The sequence below is a fragment of the Sapajus apella genome, unplaced genomic scaffold (genome assembly GCF_009761245.1).
Source record: "Sapajus apella isolate SASKATOON/1434 unplaced genomic scaffold, GSC_monkey_1.0 scaffold6, whole genome shotgun sequence".
Taxonomy (NCBI): Eukaryota; Metazoa; Chordata; class Mammalia; order Primates; family Cebidae; genus Sapajus; species Sapajus apella.
In genome coordinates this window covers 51,112,902-51,135,172 of record NW_022436946.1, presented here as the reverse complement: position 1 = coordinate 51,135,172, position 22,271 = coordinate 51,112,902, and the positions used below count along the sequence as shown (strand labels likewise).

The 22,271-nt window shown below is 34.0% G+C and overlaps 2 long non-coding RNA genes across 7 annotated transcripts in view; one reads left to right on the top strand and one right to left on the bottom strand.

Annotated features, from left to right (window-relative positions):
* The window catches only part of LOC116548945, a 1,126,598-nt gene that overhangs the window by 801,770 nt on the left and 302,557 nt on the right, over positions 1-22,271 (top strand). The window lies entirely within an intron of this gene.
* Positions 799-12,561, bottom strand: LOC116548947. The gene is made up of 3 exons (XR_004267654.1): positions 12,551-12,561; positions 2,443-2,451; positions 799-889 (listed from the first exon to the last, which is right to left on the bottom strand). It is a non-coding gene; the product is annotated as an uncharacterized LOC116548947 (long non-coding RNA).

The following is a 22,271-nucleotide window of genomic DNA, read 5'->3' as shown; positions in this document are numbered from 1 at the left end:
TACTGGCATTCTTATAAAATATAATTATTGTATATCCATCAAAGACAAAAAGAGAAGAGGAATAGGCAAAGGCAGTACAAATATTTCCTGACTTCAACATTCACACTATTCGTGTTACTAGTAGTCCCCAGAACACCACACTTCACCTTGTATCGCTGCCTTAAGCATATGACCTACAATCCTTTTGAATTTTATTGTTTATTTAAGCAAACAACAAATATGGGGTTTCTCTGCCCCATCCCCAAAACATTTGTTTTGAGGAGAGACTATTTCTCAACTATGGTTCACGTTTTTACTCATGATTTCAGAAAAGTTAATATGTAGTAAGTTCCCTGAATAAACAACTTTATAATGCATATTAATCGACAAGAAATACATTCATATTGTCAGAATTTTTTCTTTTTAAATTTTTTTTTGTTGTTTTGTTTTTCTTTCTCAAGACCAAACTAATTGACATTTTTAAAATCTATTTCAAAAACACTTGAAATAAAAGAAGGGAGAGTTGTAGCTCTTTGTAGTGAGTTGGTCTGCAATTTAAGAAAGCCAATTTGACTTGGTTTTTCAATTATTCAGTGTATGTATATGAATATATGAGGGAAGACTACAGAGAGGAAAGGAATTATAGAATGTTTCATGAAAAATTATTTGCTGTTATAGATATCTAGATTTTTTCCTTTTTTTTTTGCCCTAAAAATAATCTGTATAAATTAGAAGACTTTTTCACATACAAAATGTCTGTTGAATGAAAAAGTGCATTAAAAACTGAATACTTTGATAAAGGGGTGATAAACCTACATGGAAGCCAGAAATAAATCCACACACTTGTAGTCAACTCATTTTTGACAAAGACACTAAGAACATACACTGGAGAAAGAACAGTTTCTTAAATCTTGCTGGGAAAACTGGATTTTTATATGAAGAAGAATGAAATTAGATTCTCATCTTTCACCATATATAAACATCAACTTAGAATGGATTGGAGACTTAAATGTAAGACTTGAAACTATGAAACTATTAGAAAAAAACATGGGGGAAACTCTCCAATACATTGGTCTGGTAAAAGATATTTTTGGTAAGACCTCAAAAAGCACAGGCAACAAAAGCAAAAATAGACAAATGGGATTATATCAAGTTAAAAATCTTCCACATAGCAAAGAAACAATAAAGAGAAGAGACATCCTACAGAATTTGACAAAAAATATTTGTAAGCCATCCTCCTGACAGGGATTAGTTACCAGAATGTATAAGAAACTCAAGTAGCTTAATAACAAAAGATTTTTTTTTATTTAAAAATGGACAAAAGACCTGAATAAGCATTTTTCAAAAGAAGACATACAGGTATATGAAAAACTGCTCAGCATCACTAATCATCAGAAAAATGCAAATCAAAACCACAGTGAGATGTCATCACCCAGTTGGAATAGTTACCAGCAAAAGGACAAAAAAATAACAATGCTGGTGAGGATTAGGAGAAAAACGAAGGCTTGTATGTTGTTGGTAGAGATGTAAAGTAGTGTAGCTATTACGGAAGACAAAAAACTAAAAATAGAACTACCATATAATCCACCAATCCCACTACTGAATATATATCCGAAAGAAAAGAAATCAGTATATCAAAGAGATATGTGCATTCCCATGTTTTATTGCAGCACTATTCACAATAGCCAAAATATGGAATTGACCTAACTGTCCATGAATGGATAAATGGTTAAAGAAAGTGTGATATATACAGTGTGTATATATACATATACGCTTGTGTATAATGTGTGTGTGTGTGTGTATGTGTGTGTAATGGAATATTATTTAGCCATAGAAAAGAATCACATCGTATCATTTGCTACAGCAAGGATGAAAGTGGAGGACATTATGTTAAGTGAAATAAATCAGGCACAGAAAGACAAATATCTCATGTTCTCGCTCATACATGGGAGCTAAAAAAAAATTGAACTCATAGTGATAAGGAGTAAAATGATGGTTACCAGAGGCTGAGAAGGGCAGCAGGGAGGCAGAGATAAAGATAAAATGGTTAATGGGTACAAAATTATAGTTAGCTAGAAGGAATAAATTCTAGTATTTAATAGCACAGTATGAAAATTATAGTTAATAATTTATTGTATATTTCAAAATAGATAAAATATAAGGGGTCTAATATTCCTAATACAAAAGATAAATGTCTGAAGTCATAGGTACTCTAATTATCCTGATTTGACAATTATACATTGTATACAATGTATCAAACTATCACTATCACACTAATTTGTCTATCAAACTATCATTTATAACTAAAAAATTATACACTAATATATTATTTTTAAAAACCTAGAATGAGTAATTCAGTTTAAATCAATAGAGACTTGTCTGTTAGGTTTGGGTGCTATTTTAGTTTAGCATCGACTGTCAATATTTAGGGGAGGTATTATATAGAATTATAAACAACCAGACAAATGTTTTCTATTTTTCTATCGCCGCTAACTTGGGTGTTTTTCACTTTCAGTGGAAATACTGAATAATAGGTACAAATTAGCATTTTAATATCTTGTACATTTCTATTTTATTAGAATTACTCTTTATACCTCATATATTAATCACCGTTCTGCCTGTAGTTTGTATATTTTCCACACTAAATTTTATGGTTTTAGAAGAGCAACTGTCTATGTATCTAGTTCTCAGATTTATTTTTTATTTATATTATTTCAGTTCTGTTTCTTGATTCAAAACTAAGAGTGAGTTTGACTTTTTCTTGGCCTCAGGACTTGGGAAAAGCTATAAAATTGGTGGTAAGCACTCAAATTATTCTGGCCACCAGCTTTGGCTTCATTGTCTGTTTTGCTGTGTACCCCTTCCCATATCTTCAGCCATGACCTCCCAGATGTCCTCCATTCTGCCATCCACTTGCACTTCCAGGATCCTGCTAGGCCAACTCTGTAATCAAACCGCTTTGTCACCTTGCTTCAACCTGATGTTTTTGGAAGACCTATATCTTCCAGGAAGTCTTTGTATAGTGACCAGAGGAGAGCTGACACCTTCTTTGTCCTTACACTTCTACTCATATTCAGCCAAACTTTTTATAACCCCCACAATTGTATCATTGATCTTTAAATGAGTTCATGGTCATATTTTACTATCTGCTTCTTTTTGATTATTGTGCCACATAACAAAGGCTGATTTCTTCAGTAAGTGTCATCCGTTCTGATAGTAAACTACCCGAGTAGTTCTTTTTATCCAGTGCCTACAGGAGCATTATATGTAAACTGATAACCAATAAATATATTTTAATTATCATGGCATTATACATTTTTTGAGTATAACAGAGAGTCAGCAGTAGATGCTATAATGCCATTCTTTCAAAAACAAGAAATGTTATTAAAAGATTCAAATTTAAGATCATCATTTGTTTCTTTTCCCTTGATTGATTTTAGGGCTTCAAGAAATTTGCAAGTTTTATGATTTACTTTCTTAGTAAAGTACATGTGTTCAGTGCACATAAAGTTACGTTCTCTGAGTTTTTTTCTTTTGACTAACTCTATGTGACATCAGATCATCAGATGATGAGGGGGAGGAAAAAAATTAATCTTCAAAATGTTTCATCTTAACAACCAAACTGTTTCATCTTAACAATTGCCATCCTCTAAATTTTTAGTAACATTTCTAAAATGGTTTAAACTCTCCCTGAGGATCTTGGCATATGTTTGGTTGCAAGTTCTCTGGAGAAATACATTGCAGTTTTAAAATTGACTTTGTATAAAAGTCCCAGATACAACCCTAGGTTAAAAGATGCTTTTACAAAATTGATGAATAAAAGGTGGTTACTTCATGTACCTAGTTCTCAATCATACCATTATGATGAACTTGTGTTTAATATATCAGTAATACCTGAAATTTGATTCACTTCTTAAGACTAGGTGGGATATCAGTCAGAAGTGAATAATGCTACATTAATAATACTTTTAAAAAGTCAAAGCAAAAAGAATTGAGAGCATTGCACTAATTTGTAAGAAGTAATCCAGTATGATGGAAGGAAGGATTCCTATTAGTGATTTATTCTTGAGAAAGTACTTCTAAGTTTAATATTAAATGCCTTTCTCAAGTTCCTAAGTGAGCTCTTCCAAATGACCTATGAGTTGAAGTCATTTCACCTTTGGGTATTTGAGTGAAGGGCTTAATTTCCCTTCTAGCAAAAGATAATGTTGAGACTTATGTTAATACAGTATTCCTATTTTAATTGACATGTATTCTATACAATAGTAGTACAAAGATCCCTAAAGTTTCTTATTAGAAAGGGTAAAAATCTTCATAAACATAAAAATTGCACTTAAGAAAACCTACATGCTTACTTATTACTATCTTTCTCAAGCATAGGTCTTCAAGGTCCCCATTTTAATACTTGTACCTTTGTAAGGTGTTTCCTGTGAATGTGAAATGATGACAGTTTCAAGCAGCAATATTTTAGCAGTATAATGCTGATTGCCTTGATCCCTCCCAGGTGATCATCACAGGGCAGGAATCAAGAGCATTGTATTAACAGACATGCGACTACAGCAATTTAGCTGAGGTGCCTGAGAACTGTCCACTTCCTTTGCTCCGGATCTCAGCCACTTGGTCTGCATTGTGACTTAACAAGTGGCCACAGGGGTTGCCAAGCTGAATGCTTTATGCTGTGACAGGGTAGAGAGGAGGCACTTAACGTGGGAGAATAGAGTGTACTGGACACTGGGTGAGAGGCAGGTGACAATAAGGTCACAGCTATTTCAAAGCAGGAAGATCTTGTGAGAGAGAGAGAGATAGAGAGAGAGAGAGAGAGAGAGTTATAGGTGTGTATATGTGTGTGTGTGTGTTTGATATGTTAGCTTATTTCATTCTATTCCTTTCTTCCTTTCTGTGTTGTCTCTATTTCTTGTTCTCATAAAACTGGAGAAACATTTTTCTTTCTAATTCTGATTTTTCATCTGTGGCCTCAGTTCCTGAAACATAGTGAAACTTCAATAAATGTGTGTAATATAAATGAGTGCATGGATGTGTGTAAGTTATAAGTGCTTAGACATTAATGCAGTTACAGACAAACACTAATATTTGTGGCTATCAGATCCAATAGGGATATTCCCAATAGCCATATAAAATCCTAACTTCATGTAAAGACCTTTTGGGAAATGCAGTAATATCAGAAAAAAATAAAATCTAACTCTCTAATATTTTACTTATGTTATTGCAATGCTAAAACATTGAACAAAAAACATTTGACATTTGTTAGGACAAGTTTGAGTCTCTCTAGTTTTAGATAAAATGCTGCAGTCACTAGTTTAGATAGTCTCCCTCAGGAAGAGGCAAAATGTAGAAGGAAATGACAATCATGAGGGAATGATAGACCCTGAATGATTAAAATATGTTTTCAAAAGTCACTCTTAGGAGGAATTCTAAATCATTTTATAAGGGAATTCTAACAAGGGCAGGAACCATGGGATTCATGTAGGACAATGAGATGACTGAAGCAGAAGAGAGCCTTGTCATTCCCTAGAACACCAGGGCTCCTTGTTTTCTTCCCAGGGTCTCCTTTCATTTTCTGTCATTCAAAAGTCTGAGGCTATTACAGATTCCAGAAAATTTTGATTACTTTCAAGTGGCAGCCACAATTGTGGGAGTAAGGAGGTCTTCTTTCCTGCATGGGTAGCAGATAAGATCCATTAACAATAGAAAAAGGTACAGGCTAGAACTGGAAAGCAGGTAATGTATATATTGACAAGTTTCAAAAATTTCTATTTTCAATCTTTATTTTAGAAAAAAAATAACAAAACAGACATCTATGTAGAAGACTTCGAATTTTGTACATTTTTGATAGCATTGTTCATATTGACTATTTAAAAATAAATTGTAATAGACAGCAGTTCCAAAAAAGCTCACTCAATTAAGAGTCCAAATACAATGTTGAGTACTGTAAGAAGAGAAGTTTTTTGTTTATTTGTTTTCTGTTTTTTTTTTTTTTGAAATGGAGTCTTGGTCTGTCGCTTGGACTGGAGTGCAGCTTGATCTCAGTTAACGGTAACCTTCACCTTCCAGGCTCAAGCAATTCACAAAGAGAGTTTTTACTGATGACATGGCTAGAGACAAACAAGTGAGCAGTAATACTGTTAACAATTGTGCTAGGGTTCATAAATTATTAGAGATTTTCATAGCACTAAATAATACTAAAGGCAGATCACTTCATGAGTTCAGCCAGGTATTGATACGCCACTAAAATCCCAAACTATTATTTATCACTGTTTTTTATTTTTCCAACAAAATCAGAAAGGAAATTTTTTTCTATGGCTTACGTCTCTGGCAGATACCTGAAACTTGCAGGCCTAAAATAAGACATTTTGAGGTATATTTGCTTATTTAAAAAAAAAAAAAAAAAAAAAGCTCTGTTTTATTTGCAGTCTCCTGGCAAAGGCTCAGGAGGCATAGAAAGATACAGTCAAAGTCACTATGAAAATGCATGAAAAATGTTCAGGTAAAATTATGCAAAGAATTCCCACAGTCCTAGAAGATCACCATATTAACATCATTACTAAAAACATCTTTCTGGTGGTAGAGAAAGCAACATGTTTCACCACTGATTAGATTTCACCTGTTCTGTCTCTCAGCCAATTAATGGGAAAGAGAAAGAGAGTGTGAGAGGAGGAATTGGGGCAGGTAGAACAGTCCTGAACTCAATCTGAAGTTTAGAATGAAGCCCAGGAACATCCAGCCTAGATCATTTGACCAACAACCAACTTGCAGATTGGTAAGCATGGATAAAATAATTGTCCATTTAAGACACTAAGAAGTGTAGGAGTGGTTTGTTATGCAGGACTGCTATGGAAATAGCCAACTGATATACATGCTAATGATAATTTTTAGTGGAGTTTGTCAAGTACGGTTTATCCACACAGACATATTAAAAGGTATTGATTTCTAATTTTGGTATTGATACAATAAAGTACAACACCAATACAATACAAAGGTATTAATTGCTGATTTTGCCAATGTGTTATAGAGATATGCCCTAATTACTAAGAATAATAAAACAACTCTGTAGCTCCATATGAAGATGTAGCCATTACAACATATTTAGGGTGTATTGAAATCTGACTCTAAAAATAGTACATAAAGAACTAAATAATGATGGTTGTAGCATTTTTACTTTTGTGGAAGCACTCTATTTGTTCAACTTTTATTTTAGATTCAAGGAGCACATGTGCAAGTGTGTCACCTGAATAAATGTATGATTCTGACGTGTGAGGTATGAATAATACCATCACCTAGGTACTGAAAATAGTATGCAACAGTTAGTTTTTCAACCCTTGCCACTCTACCTACATCCCCCCACTATTAGTTCATGTTGCTACAAAGGACATGATTTTGTTCTTTTTTATGGCTGCGTATATTCCATGGTATATATATACCATGCATCACTAATGGGAACCTGGTTTAATTCCATATCTTTGCTATTTGTGAATAGTGGTGCAATGAACATATGAGTGAATGTATCTTTTTGGTAGAATGATTTGGTATTTTGAATATATACCCAGTAATGGGATTGCTGGGTTGTATGCTAATTTTGCATTAAGCCTCTGAGACATTACCAAACTGCTTTTCATAGTAGTTGAACTAATTTACATTCCCACTAACAATGTATGAGCACTCCCTTTTCTCCACAGGCTAGTCAGCATGTGTTATTTTATGAACATCTATTTATTTATTTTGAGACAGAGTTTCCCTCTTGTTGTCCAGGCTGGAGTACAGTGGTGTGATCTCAGCTCACTGCAACCTCTGCCTCCCTGTTCAAGTGATTCTCCTGCCTCAGCCTCCCAAGTAGCTGTGATTACAGGCTCCTGCCACCACACCTGGCTAAGTTTTTGTATTTTTAGTAGAGACAGGGTTTCACCACGTTGGCCAGGCTGGTCTCAAACTCCTGACCTCGGGTGATCCGCCCACCTTGGCCTCCCAAAGTGGTGGAATTACAGGCATGAGCCACCATGCCCGGCCTTATTTTATGGATTTTTAATAGTAGCCCTTCTAACTGGTGTGAAATGGGAGCTCATTGTGGTTTTAATTTGTATTTCTCTAATGATTAGCGATGGACATTTTTTCCATATGTTCATTTGCCACTTGTATATCTCATTTCGAGAATTGTCTGCTCATGTCGTTTGCCCATTTTTAAATACTGTTTTTTTCCCCAATTGTTTCAGTTCCTTACAGATTATAGATATTAGACCTTTATCAGATGCATAATTTGTGAATATTTTCCCCATTCCGTAGGTTGGCTGTTGACTCTGTTGTTAGTTTCTTCTGCTGTGCAGAAGCACTTTAATAGGATTAGATCCCACTTGTCAATTTTTTGTTTTTGTTATAATTGCTTTTTGAAGACTTAGTAGTAAATTCTTTCCCCAAGGCTGATGTCCAGAATGATGTTTTCCAGGTTTTTGTCTAGAATTATTACAGCTTGAAGACTTACATTTAAATCTTTAATCCTTCTTGAGTTAACTTTTGTTTATGGTGAAATGTAGAGGTCCAGTTTCAATCTTCTACTTATGGCTAGCCAGCTATCCTAGCACCATGTGTTGAAATGGGAGATCCTTCCTCAATGTTTATTTCTGTCAACTGTGTCAAAGATCAGATGGCTGTAGGAGTGTGATTTTATTTAGGGTTCTCTAATCTGATCTATTGATCTATGTATCTGTTTTTCTACCAGTAACATGCTGTTTTGGTTACTTTAACCTTATAGCATAGTTTGAAGCTGAGTAATGTGATGCTTCCAGCTTTGTTATTTTTGCTTAGAATTGTTTTGGCTATTCAGGATCTTTTTTAGTTACATATCAATTTTAGAATACTTTTTTCTAATTCTGTGAAAAATGACATTGGCAGGTTGTTAGGAATAGCATTGAATCTCTAGATTGTGTTGGGCAATATGGCCATTTTAACAATATTGATTCTTCCAATCTATGAGAATGTAATGTTTTCCTATTTGTTTGTGTCATCTATGATTTTTCTTTCAGCAGCATTTTATGGGTCTCCCCTTTTAGAGATATTTTACCTCCTTTATCAGATGTATTGGTATGTTTTTGGTTTTTTTTTTTTTTTTTTTTGAGACGGAGTTTCGCTCTTGTTACCCAGGCTGGAGTGCAATGGCGCAATCTTGGCTCACCGCAATCTCCGCCTCCTGGATTCAGGCAATTCTCCTGCATCAGCCGCCTGAGTAGCTGGGATTACAGGCACGCACCACCATGCCCAGCTAATTTTTTGTAGTTTTAGTAGAGGTGGGGTTCCACCATGTTGACCAGGATGGTCTTGATCTCTTGACCTCGTGATCCACCTGCCTCGGCCTCCCAAAGCGCTGGGATTACAGGCATGAGCCACCACGCCTGGCCTGGTATGTATTTTATTTCTTTTGAAGCTATCATACATGGAATTGTATTCTTGATTTAGCTATCAGCTTGAATGTTAGTGGTGAATAAAAATGCTACTGAATTTTTTTAACTTCAAATGACTTTAAGCTAAAAGGGGAAGCTCTTTGATTTTGTGAGAATTTCTAAAATACTACTGATTTTTGTACATCAATTTTGTATTCTGAAACTTTACTGAAGTCATTTTATTAAGTCGAGCAGGGTTTTGGTAGAGTCTTTAGTGTTCTCTAGGTATAGAATTATTTCATCCATTGAAGAGAGACTGTTTGGCCCTTCTTCCTATTTGGATACCTTTTATTTCTTTTTCTTGCCTGCTTGCTCTGGCCAGCGCTTTTGGAGATACTCTTCATGGCTTCATGTCTACTAAAACTATGGATTTTTGGGGTGAAAGTCGTTTTCTGAAATGTTCCCCCAACAGCCTAATCCACATACTTAAAAAATTATTTAATAGTCTAGTATTCTCTAATGTGAACGTTGTGAAGGTTAACAAGCGTCCTACAAGCTTTTGTCACTTAAAAGTCCTTTTCTTTAGAAAACGTTTAAGAGAAGTGAAAATTCCAGAAGTTTGCCATTCTATAATAATGTTTATATGTTTTGAAATAGGGTATAGGTCTAGAAACTTAAGCAAAGATTATGAGGAAAACTCCTAACCCACATTGTAAATGCTCAAGGAAAGATGTTTTACATTTGCACTAGACTCAATAAATTTTACTTGAGAGTAATATTAGTCATGGATAACTGAATAACGGCTATGTATGCCATCAATTCCTCTATGTTAACTGTGTTCTTAGACCAAACTAGAACATAAGAAAGCTGTAAGCAATGAAAACACTTTTTTAGTCCTTTATATAACTACTTTTGCTGACTTCTGCTTATGTTTATATTTAATTTAGTGAGAATAAGAACCACTTTAGGTTCTATAGCAGAGTAACACATGAGGGCAATATATTGTGAGGACGATTCTATAATGTTTTCCCTAATTTTATGTAACTAATATACCTAGAAAGTAAAAAATTTACACCAAGTAAATAATAGTTTTTAAAATTTTAGTATGCATGTTTTACTTCCAACAGAGATGGGCTTGTAAGGATTAGAATTACCCTCCTGACTGAAACATTCAAATATTAGAAAAACATATTTGAAACAATGGTTTAAAGACACTGGAAAAAGGTAAATGAAGGACATTTATTCCTGAGAAATAGAAAACAAAGTAGGCCTAATGTTTGTCCCAGATTATTGCTGTGAGGAAGTTTCCAAGTGATAGCCAAAGAAAGGGGACAGAGCCTGCCAGACTCCCTGAAAAAGGGAAATGGAGTTGCGAATCTAGGGGAACAAATAGTTAAGAGTTCACAGGACAGAGTTCAGGAAAGGAGAGAGCTGTACCTGTAGAAAACTCCAGAGATCTGCAGACTGTTCTTCTCAAGTATTCAGTAGAGTAGTGATCAGTGCATGAATGTGAGAAAAATATCACAGTCCTAGGAAACAAGTAATAGAGAAAATTGTTCCTGGCACTAATATATTACCTGTAATAGTGCCTGTACATAATAGTCAGTTTGAAAAAACTCATAACTGGGCAGAGTACTCAGAGGGATTTGCCTCATTGGTGGGAAATAAATCATTCTAGATAAACATTTTCTGGTTCTGAAATAGCAAATCTTAAATGTAAGAGTAGAATGACTCAAACTATTTCTTATAACGGCATCCGAAAGCAAAGTTTAAGGATATTTTTATAATACAAATATATCAAGCACCCAACTAGGTAAAATTTGCAATGTCTCAAGTCTGATCACAGATGTCAAGTATGCCAAGAAGCAGGAAATTACAACTCATTGTAAGCAGAAATATCAACCACTCAAAACCAACTTACACAGATTTTAATAAGCAGACAAGGATATTGATGTTATAACTATATTTCATATATTCAAAAATTTAAGTATAGATATGGAACATTCTATACAAAAATTGAAATCAAACTTGTAGAGATAAAAACTATAATTTCTTATCTAAAAATACATTTGAAGGGGTGAATGAAAGATTAAACATTGAATAAGAAAAGATTAGTAAACTTGAAGACATAAAAATGATACTATTTGAAATAAAACAATGAGATAATTATAATAAAGTGCATCAGTGAGCTGTAGGACAAATTATGTGGCTTCTTGTGTGTGTATTTGAAAGCCTCGAAGTTGAGGGTGGGGGTAGAGATACGAAAACTATAAACCTGCAGATCCAAGAATCTCAAAGCAATCTAAACACAAGAAACATGAAGAAAACTACACAAAAGCATATTATAATTAAAATAATTAAAAATAAAACAGTCATAAGGAAAACATTTTAAAAGCTGTCCAAGAAAAAGAACATACTATGCACAGGAAGACAAAGAGAAGGAGTACACTAGATTTTTTATTGGAAAAAATGTGAGAAGACAGCAGATCAACATCTTTAAAGTACTAAAGGAAAAAAATACTGGCAACTTAGAATTCTATACCCAGTGAAAATAGTTTTCAAACACAAAAATGAAATAAAGACTTGCAGACATGCAAAATCAGAAAAAAAAATTCATCATCAGCAAAACCATACTATAAGAAATGTTCAAGAAAGTTTTTCAGGCAGATGGAAAATTATACCGAAATGAAATATGGATCTACACAAAGGAATATAGAGCATCAGAAATGGTAACTCCATAAGTAAATATAAAATACATTTTCTTTTTAAAATTTCCTTAAAAATAACCAACTTTTTAAACAGATATAATTTCATTATCATGTGGATTTCATATATATGAACAAGCAAACTGTATTACAATGATAGGATAAAGACCAGAAGGGAAAAAATAGAATTACACTGTTGTCAGATTCTTACGTTATATGTGAAGTATTATAATATCACTTGAAGATAGACTGTGATAAGTTAATGGAATGAGACATTTATATGGGAAACAACATGGATGAATCTGAAAATAATTATGCCAAGTAAAAGAAGCCAGACAAAAAAGACTACATAATGTATGATTTCATATATATAAAACCCTAGAAAATGCAAACTAATCTATAGTGACAGCAGATAAGTGGTTGCCTGAAATGGGAGAAGTGGCTACTGCCAAAGAGATAGAAAAGACACACAAAAGGAACTGGGAAAACTTTTAGGGATGATGAAGATGATTTTTTTTCTTGATTTTGGTGATGTTTTACAGAATAAAACTCTATCAAAACTTATCAGATGGTACATTTTAAGTGTGAATTGTTTATTGTATAAAATGCTCAAAACTTTAAAATATATCAACATAAAATATCAATGTTTTGGAAATCTTACTTGTTTATCTAGTAAAGAACATTCTGTAAGCATAAGATGACCATAGCCAACAGTAGAACTGAAATAGTTAATGTTTGTCAGGAAAGCAGCTAAACTGAGCCTTAAATATTTATCATATTTTTTTAATTAAAAAGAATCCAGGGTTCAAAAGAATATACAATAAAATTAATATTTTAATTTTAATGTTAGTTGGTAGTTTATATAAACTTATAGACTTTCTTCATAGGAACTTGGCAAATGTATGTGATGTACTACTTTATTTAACATCTATGCTTCCAAATATTTATTATAAATAAATAAGATATGCAGATTTAGTTACAAAGATGCTCATTGTATGCTTGTTTATTGTAGTTAAAATTAGACAGAATTTATTTTGTGTAATAAAATTTTCTTTGCATCAAAATTTTAAGTGAGAATTCATTTCAAGAACTATTTGTTCAATTTACGAGGTGGAAGAATCCTATCATTCATCATAGAAATGAAATTTTTTGCCTTCCAGGGATGTATTTGTCAACCTCACAAGTTCAATTTTCAAGTATATTTTTTCTTATATGGTACTAAAATTCAATATAAAAAATGCACCTTAGCCATTAAATACCAGTGGTATAGTTCTTATGCATGGTTGGTAGTTTATATAAACTGGTTATAGACTTTCTTCATAGGAACTTGACAAATGTATTTGATATACTACTTGATTTAACACCTATGCTTCCAAATGTTCATTATAAATAAATTATCAAGATATGCAGATTTAGTTATAAAGATGCCCACTGTATACTTGTTTATTATGATTAAAAAACAGATCCAGTTTGATGTTTAGTAACCAGGTATTAAATAAATATCAGCAAATCCAATCCAATAACAAATTATGCAGCCACTCTGAATGATTCTGTGGGATATTTAACAGCATAAAACATATTAACAAAAAATGAAAATTATAAAGTATAATTTACAAAATAACATGTATAGGATGCTACAGTTTTATATTTTAAAAGTCTGTGTATATAACAGTAAATATGCAAAAACATATATACGCAATCACTTTATTAACTCTATATTTCAGTTAGTTATTAATGTGAAGAAAACCACCTAAAAATGTTGTGGCTTAAAACAACAAGTTCCCTGCCCCCAACAATTTTGTTGTTTGATGAGACCACATGAAATCTGTTATGGAAGGAGTATAGATAAACAGCAGCGAACATCAGTGCTTAGTAGTTGGGAGGAAAGAAGAATCCCGCTGAGTTCACTGAGAAGGATAAGTCAATGAAGTAGGAGGATGCAATATGTCTAGTTCTGTAAACCAAGTGGAAAAAATGTTTCGGGAAAGAAGGAGACATTTTGGGAGGCTGAGGCAGGTGGATCACTTGAGGTCAGGAGTTAAAGACCAGCCTGGCCAACATTGTGAAACCCCTCTCTACTGAAAAAAAAAAAATTATCTGGGCATAGTAGCACATGCCTGTATTACCAGCTACCCGGGAGGCTGAAGCAGGAGAATTGCTTGAACCCACTAGGTGGAGGTTGCAGTGAGCTGAGATTGCACCATTGTACCCTAGCCTGGGCTACAGAGCAAGATTTTGTCTCAAGAAAATGAAAAAAAGAAAGAGAAAGAGAGAGAGAGAGATTGAGAAAGAGAGATAGAGAGAATAGCTATCAAGGCTTCTGAAAGGAATAAAAAGGAAATTTAAACATTGACCATCATTTTTTAAAATACAGAGGTCTTTGGTGCCTTGTCAAAAGCCGTTTCATGGAGTAGGTTAAAGAGAATAGCAAAGTAAGAAACGAAGGCAAATTCTTTAGTTTTATTAAAGAGCAGATTCTCTTTACCATGTTGATGCAAATTAGCCAATTTTTTGAAGTCACTAAAATACAGAAATTATTTATCTCAGGTCTTCCAATTGTTATAAAGAAGATACCACAGATTTAACTTAATTTGTTGACTTACTTATTGCCAGAGGGTAAACTCTTATCTGCTTGTTAAATCTGTACCCAAATTGGGGGAGAGATTTGTGTTTGAGGTTGTACGTTGTCCTTATATAGACTTTTAATTAACAAATATTTCACACCCAGTCTCCCATTTAATTCCATATTACCTGTCATTTCTCAGATTCCAGTGCTCTGACATTTTGAAGAGGGGTCAGGCTCCCTTTTTGGCTCTGCCTCCTCTACACATTCCCTAAGAAATACATACACAGACACACACACACACAGACACACACACACGTATATATACATACACATATATATGTATATATACATATATATATATATATACACATAGATATATGCTCTTTTTTCTGTCTGCTGAACATCTACGAGAAATTTATTGTAATTTCTTAATTATTAAAGACTCACTTCGTCCTTGTTTTATGAGTTTATACCATTTTTTTCTTCTATTATTTTAAGGGGTCTTAGAGAAGAAGGGAGATAAATACAATTATTTAAGCTTCCACTTGTAACTAAAGATTTATGTGCATTTATTTTTGGGTGGAAGGTTGAGACAAGGGGATAACTGTTATGATTTTTACTCTCTTCCTGTGTAAAAATATAATAATGCTTACTTTTGGAAAAACAGAAGCAATTTTTAGAATATTGAATTAGTCATTCTTTGAGTAAAGTATATTGCTTTCAAAAAATGGGCTTATATAGTATAAATGTAAGCAAACATGAAACTACTTGTAATATAGTTTTATAATCATGTATAATGCAGTTTTTCCTGTAAGGTGCTCAAATTAACTATGATAAAAGGCATGAATATATTATGGCCCCCAAGCATTATTTTAGAAACAGTCAAAACAGGAATGTCAAGGAATTTTAGAGATGTTCTAGAAAGAATACAAGCCTTCATTTCATGGAGAAATTAAGAAGGCAATGCAAAAGAAATTGATGTTAATCTAGATAGTTATTCACCTATTTACATTATTCTTGGAAAAAAAGAATGGAAGGGAAAAGTACAAGTCCTCACCAATTATACTAACTGAGAAATTCAGAATGGATATCCACATGTTGTAATGGATGCCACAGTTTGAGACCTTAAAATCATGAACACATATAGATGTATATGTAATTAAATATATATGATATACATATATATATATTACTTACATATATACTCAATCTTGATCTGAGAAATTATATTTCCATATACTTAAATAATCTTGATGTAAATTTAAAAATATCTTTGTTTCACCTGTGAAATTTGTGTTAAAAAAGTCAGCATTCAGTACTAATTTTTGTTGCATTTGCAACAATGATTGATACAATAGTTAAGAAAGAAAAAGGCATATAAAATATATATTTTCTTTTTTACTTTTAGGTTTAGGGATATATGTGTGTTTGTTATATAGATCAACTCTTGTCATGGAGTTTCTTGTAAGAATTGTTTTGTCACTCAGGTACTGAGCATAGTATCCGATAGTTATTTTTTCTGCTTGTATTCTTCCTCCCACCCTCCACCCTCAAGTAGACTCCAGTGTCTGTTGTTTTTTCCTCCTCCTCCTCCTCTTTCTCCTCTTACTCCTTCTTCTTTCTTCTTTGAGATGGAGGCTCACTCTGTCTCCCAGGCTAGAGTGCAATGGCACAGTCTTGGCTAACTGCAACCTCCACCTCCTGGGTTCAAGCAGTTCTCCTGCCTCAGCCTCCAGAGAAGCTGGGATTATAGGCACCCACCACCATTCCTGACTAATTTTTATATTTTTAAAGTAGAGACAGGGTTTCACCATGTTGTCCAGGCTTGTGTTAAACTCCTGACCTCAGGTGATCCACCCACCTTGGCCTCCCAAAGTGTTGGGATTACAGGCGTGAACCACCACACCTGGCCTGTTGTTTCCTTCTTTGTGTCTATGAGTTCTCATCATTTAGCTTCCACTTATAAGTGAGAAGGTGCAGTATTTGTTTTTCTGTTCCTGCATTAGTTTGCTAAGGATAATGGCCTCCAGCTCCACCCATGTTCCCACAAAAGATATGATCTTGTTCTTTTAGATGGCTGCATATATGTACCACATTTTCTTAAACCAGTCTGTCATTGACGGACATTTAGGTTGATTCCATGTCTTTGCTATTGTGAATAGTGTGGCAGTGAGCATTTGCATGCATATGTCTTCATGGTAGAATGAGTTTTATTCCTCTGGGTACATACCCAGTAATGGGATTGCTGGGTAGAATAGCTGGTTCTGTTTTTAGCTTTTTGAGGAATCACCACTCTGCTTTTCACAATGGTTGAACTAATTTATACTCTCATCAATAGTGTGTAAGTGTTCCCTTTTCTCTGCAACCTCATCAGTATTCTGTTATTTTGTTACTTTTTAATAACAGCCATTCTGACTGGTATAAAATGGCATCTCATTGAGGTTTTGATTTTCGTTTCTCTACTGATCAGAGATATCAAACTTTTTTTTCATATGCTTGTTGGCTACATGTGTGTCTTCTTTTGAAAAGTGTCTGTTCATGTCCTTTGCCCACTTTTTAATGGAGTTGTTTTTATCCTCTTATAAATTTGTTTAAGTTTCTTACTTAGATGCCAGATATTAGACTTTTGTCAGAAGCATAGTTTGCAAATGTTTTCTCCCATTATGTAGGTTGTTTGTTTACTCCGTCGACAGTTTCCTTTGCTCTGCAGAAGCTCTTTAATTAGATTCCTTTTGCCAATTTTTGCTTTCATTGTGATAGCTTTTGGCATCTTTGTCATGAAATCTTTGCCCATTCCTATGTCCAGAATGCCATAGCCTATGTTGTCTTCTGGGGTTTTTATAGTTGTGAGCTTTATATATAAGTCTTTAATCCATCTTGAGTTGATCTTTGTATATGATATAAGGAAAGAGTCCAGCTTCAATCTTCTGCATATTGCTAGCCAGTTATCCCAGCACCATTTATTGAATAGAGAGTCCTCTCCCCATTGCTTGTTTTTGTCAGCTTTGTTGTAGATCAGATGGACCTATGTGTGCAGCCTTATTTCTGAGCTTTCTATTCTGTTCCATTGGCATGTGTCTGTTTTTGTACCAGTACCATTCTGTGTTGGTTACTGTGGTCCTGTGATTTGGTATAGTTTGAAATCATGTAGCTTGATATCTCCAGTACTGTTCATTTTGCTTAGGATTGCCTTGGTTATTTGGGCTCTTTTGGTTCTGTATAAATTTTATTTTATTTTTTCTTTTTAGTTCCGTGAAGAATGTCATTAGTAGTTTGATAGGAATAGCATTGAATCTCTAAATTGTTTTGGGCAATATGACCATTTTAATGATACTGATTCTTCTATCCATGAGCGTGGAATGTTTTGCCATTTGTGTCAGCTCTGATTTCTTTCAGCAGTGTTTTGCAATTCTCATTGTAGAGATCTTTCACCTCCCTGGTTATCTGTATTCCCAGGTATTTTATTCCTTTTGTGGCAATTGTGAATGGGATCATATTTCTGATTTGGCTCTTGGCTTGACAGTTGTTGATATATAGGAGGGCTAATGATATTTGTACATTGATTTTGTATCCTGATACTTAAGTTATCAGCTGAAGGAGTTTTTGGGCCAAGACATTGGCATTTTCTAGGTATAGAATCATGTCGTCTGCACACAGGAATAGTCTGACTTCTTATCTTCCTATGTGAATGTCATTTATTTATTCTCTTGCCTGATTCCTCTGACCAGGACTTCCAACACTGTGTTGAATAGAAGTGGTGAGAGTGAACATTCTTGGCTTGTTTCAGATTTCCAGGGGAATGCTTCCAGCTTTTGCCCGTTCATTATGATGGTATCTGTAAGTTTGTTGTAGAGGACTCTTACTATTTTGAGGTGTGTTCCTTCAATACCTAGTTTATCAAGAATTTTTATCATAAAGGGATGTTGAGTTTTATTGAAAGCCTCTTTGCATCTATTGAAATAATCATGTGGTTTTTGTCTTTAGTTCTGTTTCTGTGATGAATCAAATTTATTGATTTGTGTATGTGAACCAAGCTTGCACCTGGAGATGAAGCCTATTTGATCATGGTGGCTAAACTTTTTCATGTGCTGCTGGATCTGTTTTCCTAGTAGTTTGCTGAGGATTTTCACATCATTTTTCATTATATTGTCCTGAAGGTTTCTTTGTGTTTGTGTATGTGTCTGCCCAGGTTTTGGTATCTGGGTGATGTTAGTATACTAGGATGAGTTAAGAGGAATCCCTCCTCCTCAATTTTTAAAAATAGTTTCAGTAGGTATGGTACCAACTCTTCATTGTACAGCTGGTAGAATTCAGCTGTGAATCTGTCTGGTGCTTGGCTTTTTTTTGTTGTTGTTGGTAGGCTATTTAATACTGATTCAATTTTGCAGCTCATTATTAGTCCGCTTAGGGAATCCATTTTTTCCTGATTTGGTCTTGGAAGCTTGTGTTTGTCTAAGAATTTATTCATCTCTTCTAGGTTTTCTATTTTTGTGTACAAAGGTGTTCATAGTAGTTTCTGATGGTTATTTTTGTATCTCTGAGATCTGTGGTAACAGCCCCTTTGTCATTTCTAATTGTGCTCATATGGACATTTTTTCTTCAATACTGACTAGCGTTTTATCTATCTTATTAATATTCATCAAATAACCAACCTTGGATTTGTTGTTCTTTGGAAATTTTTTTGTTTCTCTATTTCCTTCAGTTCAGCCCTGATTTTGGTTATTTTTTATCTTCTGCTGACTTTGGGGTTGGTTGCTTTTGCTTCTCTAATTCTTTTCATTATGTTGTTATGTCATTAATTTGAGATCTTTCTAACTTTTTGATGTGAGCATTTAGTGCTGTTAATTTCCCTTTTAACACTGCCTTAACTATGTCCCGGAGGTGCTAGTATGTTATATCTTTGTTCTCATTAGTTTCAAAGAACTTGATTTCTGCCTTAATTTCATTATTTACCCAAAAGTCATTCAGGAGCATGTTGTTTAATTTCCATGCAATTACCTGGTTTCAAGTGATTTTTTTAGGTCTTAATTTCTATTTATTGCACTGTGGTCAGAAGGTATGTTTGGTTTAATTTCAGCTCTTTTGCATTTGCTCAGGATTGTTTTCTGTTTGGTTATGTGGCTGATTTTAGAGTATGTGCCATATGACAATGACAAGAATGTATATTCTGTTGGTTTTCAGTGGAGAGTTCTGTAGACATCTGTCATATCCATTTGGTCCAATGTTGAGCTCAGGCCCTGGCTATCTTTATTAATTTTCTGACTCAATGATCCATTTAGTACTGTCAGGGAAGCGTTATAGCCTCCTACTATTGATTTGTGGGAGTCCAAGTCTCTATGTAGGTCTCTAAGAAGTTGTTTTATGAATCTAGGTACTCCTTTGTTGGGTACATATATATTTAGGTTTGTCACAGTGTCTTGTTGAATGAACCTTCTACCATAATGCAATGCCCTTCTTGTATTTTTTATTTTTTTTAATTTTTTTTGGTTTAAAGTTTGTTTTGTCTGAAATTAGTATTGCAACCCCTGCTTTTTTCTGATTTCCATTTGTGGGGTAGATTTTCCTCCACCCCTTTATTGTCAATTACCTCTGCTGGTATGGTGACTCCAGTATTCTCCTGTTGGTCCCTGGGCACCAGGAATCCAAAGCTGATCCATCCCATCATGTCATTATATATGAGATGGGTCTATTGGAGACAGCTTACTATTAGGTCTTGCTTTTTTATCCAGCTTGCATGGTTGTTATTGATATGTGTGTGTTTGATCCTGTCATTGTGTTATTAGCTGGTTATTATACTGTTTTTTTGTGTGGTTGCTTTATAGTATGACTGGTCTATGTATTTGTGTGGTAACAATATTTTTATAATAGATGAAAATAATCTAAAATAGTTACAAGTGATGTCATCCAAACAGATTCTGCAAACAAAAATATTTAGAAATTTATATTTGACTTAGAGGTTCTCTTGGGATGTGGTATCTTAAAAAGAAAGGAATTATTACTGAGTTCCAAAATTCTTAGATAATTGGATGGAGACATTCCCATTATACCTTAAGTGGAACTTTAAAACAATAAGTGTAGACATAAGGAAAACAGGAATAAAAAAGTTTTGTTTGAAGAAAGAAAAAGCAACTTATCTCTTTTTATGTTTTCTATTCATATTTATGAAAACCTAAAGTGAATAATTCCCAACAACTTTACCTTTATTAATTGACAGGAGAATATTAGCGTTGGAAACTTTGTGTAGTAGTTACTTAATTCAAAACAAATTATGCTAAATTTTTTGAATTTTGAGTCCTAGAAAACTCTCATTTCAGGAAAAAAGAATAACCAAAAGAGAACATTGTAAGCATTTAGAAAAAAACATTACTTTTCACAGATGATTCAGAGTTTATGACAATTCTGACAGATTGAAGTTTAGTTTTTTGTAGAAGAGGAAAACAAGGAAATGCAAATAAAATGATAACCTGACTAAAGAACTTTCAAACATTGTCAATTGTAGAAGCACTTGTGGTTAAGCTTTTCTCCTCATTTTAAATCTTCCAAGGATTTTATGTATGGAAGACTTACAATCATTGAAAATAAAAGTTAAAGGAAACTGGGGAGGTTATCTTCACTTGAAGGCTTCCAAGGCATGAACTCTCAGCTTCTCAAATAATCCATTGGTATTTTTTCCATTCAAAAATCCTTTCTAATGGTATTAGTAATATCTTTGTTAAAAGTAAGATGAACTTTCTTGGAAATATTTTTAACTTTGGTCAGTAATGAAAGTAATTAAAATGGGAGAAGATGACAAAGTAGGAATTGGAAAATCAGGTAGAAAGAAGGTAGGAGGAAGCCCTTGTAAGGTAGATGTGGAGCAATTGAGAAGCGGTTTGTGGAAGGAAGACTGGAGCAGCAGTGTCAAGAAACGAACAGAGTGGGAGAGTCTATCAAGAATGAATATGGAGCACAAATTCAGTCTCCCTTAATTTTTTAAAGGCATGAAAGGAAAAATTGGCAGACAACTTTCACTACCTTTGGTTATAACACCCAGCAGTCTGACCCTTGTCCAGCCTCCCTTTTTAGGTTGCATAGCTTTTATGGATAGGCAAGAATACTTAGACTCTCTGATCTTTTAGTAATTCCATTCAGCCACAGTGTGAATAATTGCAATGGTGTAAATGCCATTATCTAGATTGGTTTTATAAAAATGCCTTATTACATTGTCATACTAAACTATACTCACTTATTTGCAATTTGCCTTCAAGAGAGTCATTTCACTAGTTTGCTGCATTTCCTTGTTATATTAAATGAGGACCTGAGACTCATTAACACAACTTAAACTTTATATTATAGGAATATCATAGAGGTTCTCAAAAAGCAGATGACAAAATAGGATTAAGTATTTAGAGTTTTATTAGGAGAAATATCAGTGTGAAAGAAAACAGAGAGGGGGCTAATAAAGCTGGGTGCATAATAAAACCACAATGCAAATCTGATCCTCAGTGAAAGAGGGTGGGCAGTGGTTGGTAGTGCCCCCAATAGTCTTAAAGTCTGAAAGACATTTGCCAAGGCTGTCAGAGAATGTGTTTGAGCCAAAGTTGCCAATCAGAGGTGTATTGTTTCTCCCAGCAGTAACTCTCCCTTAGTATTCCT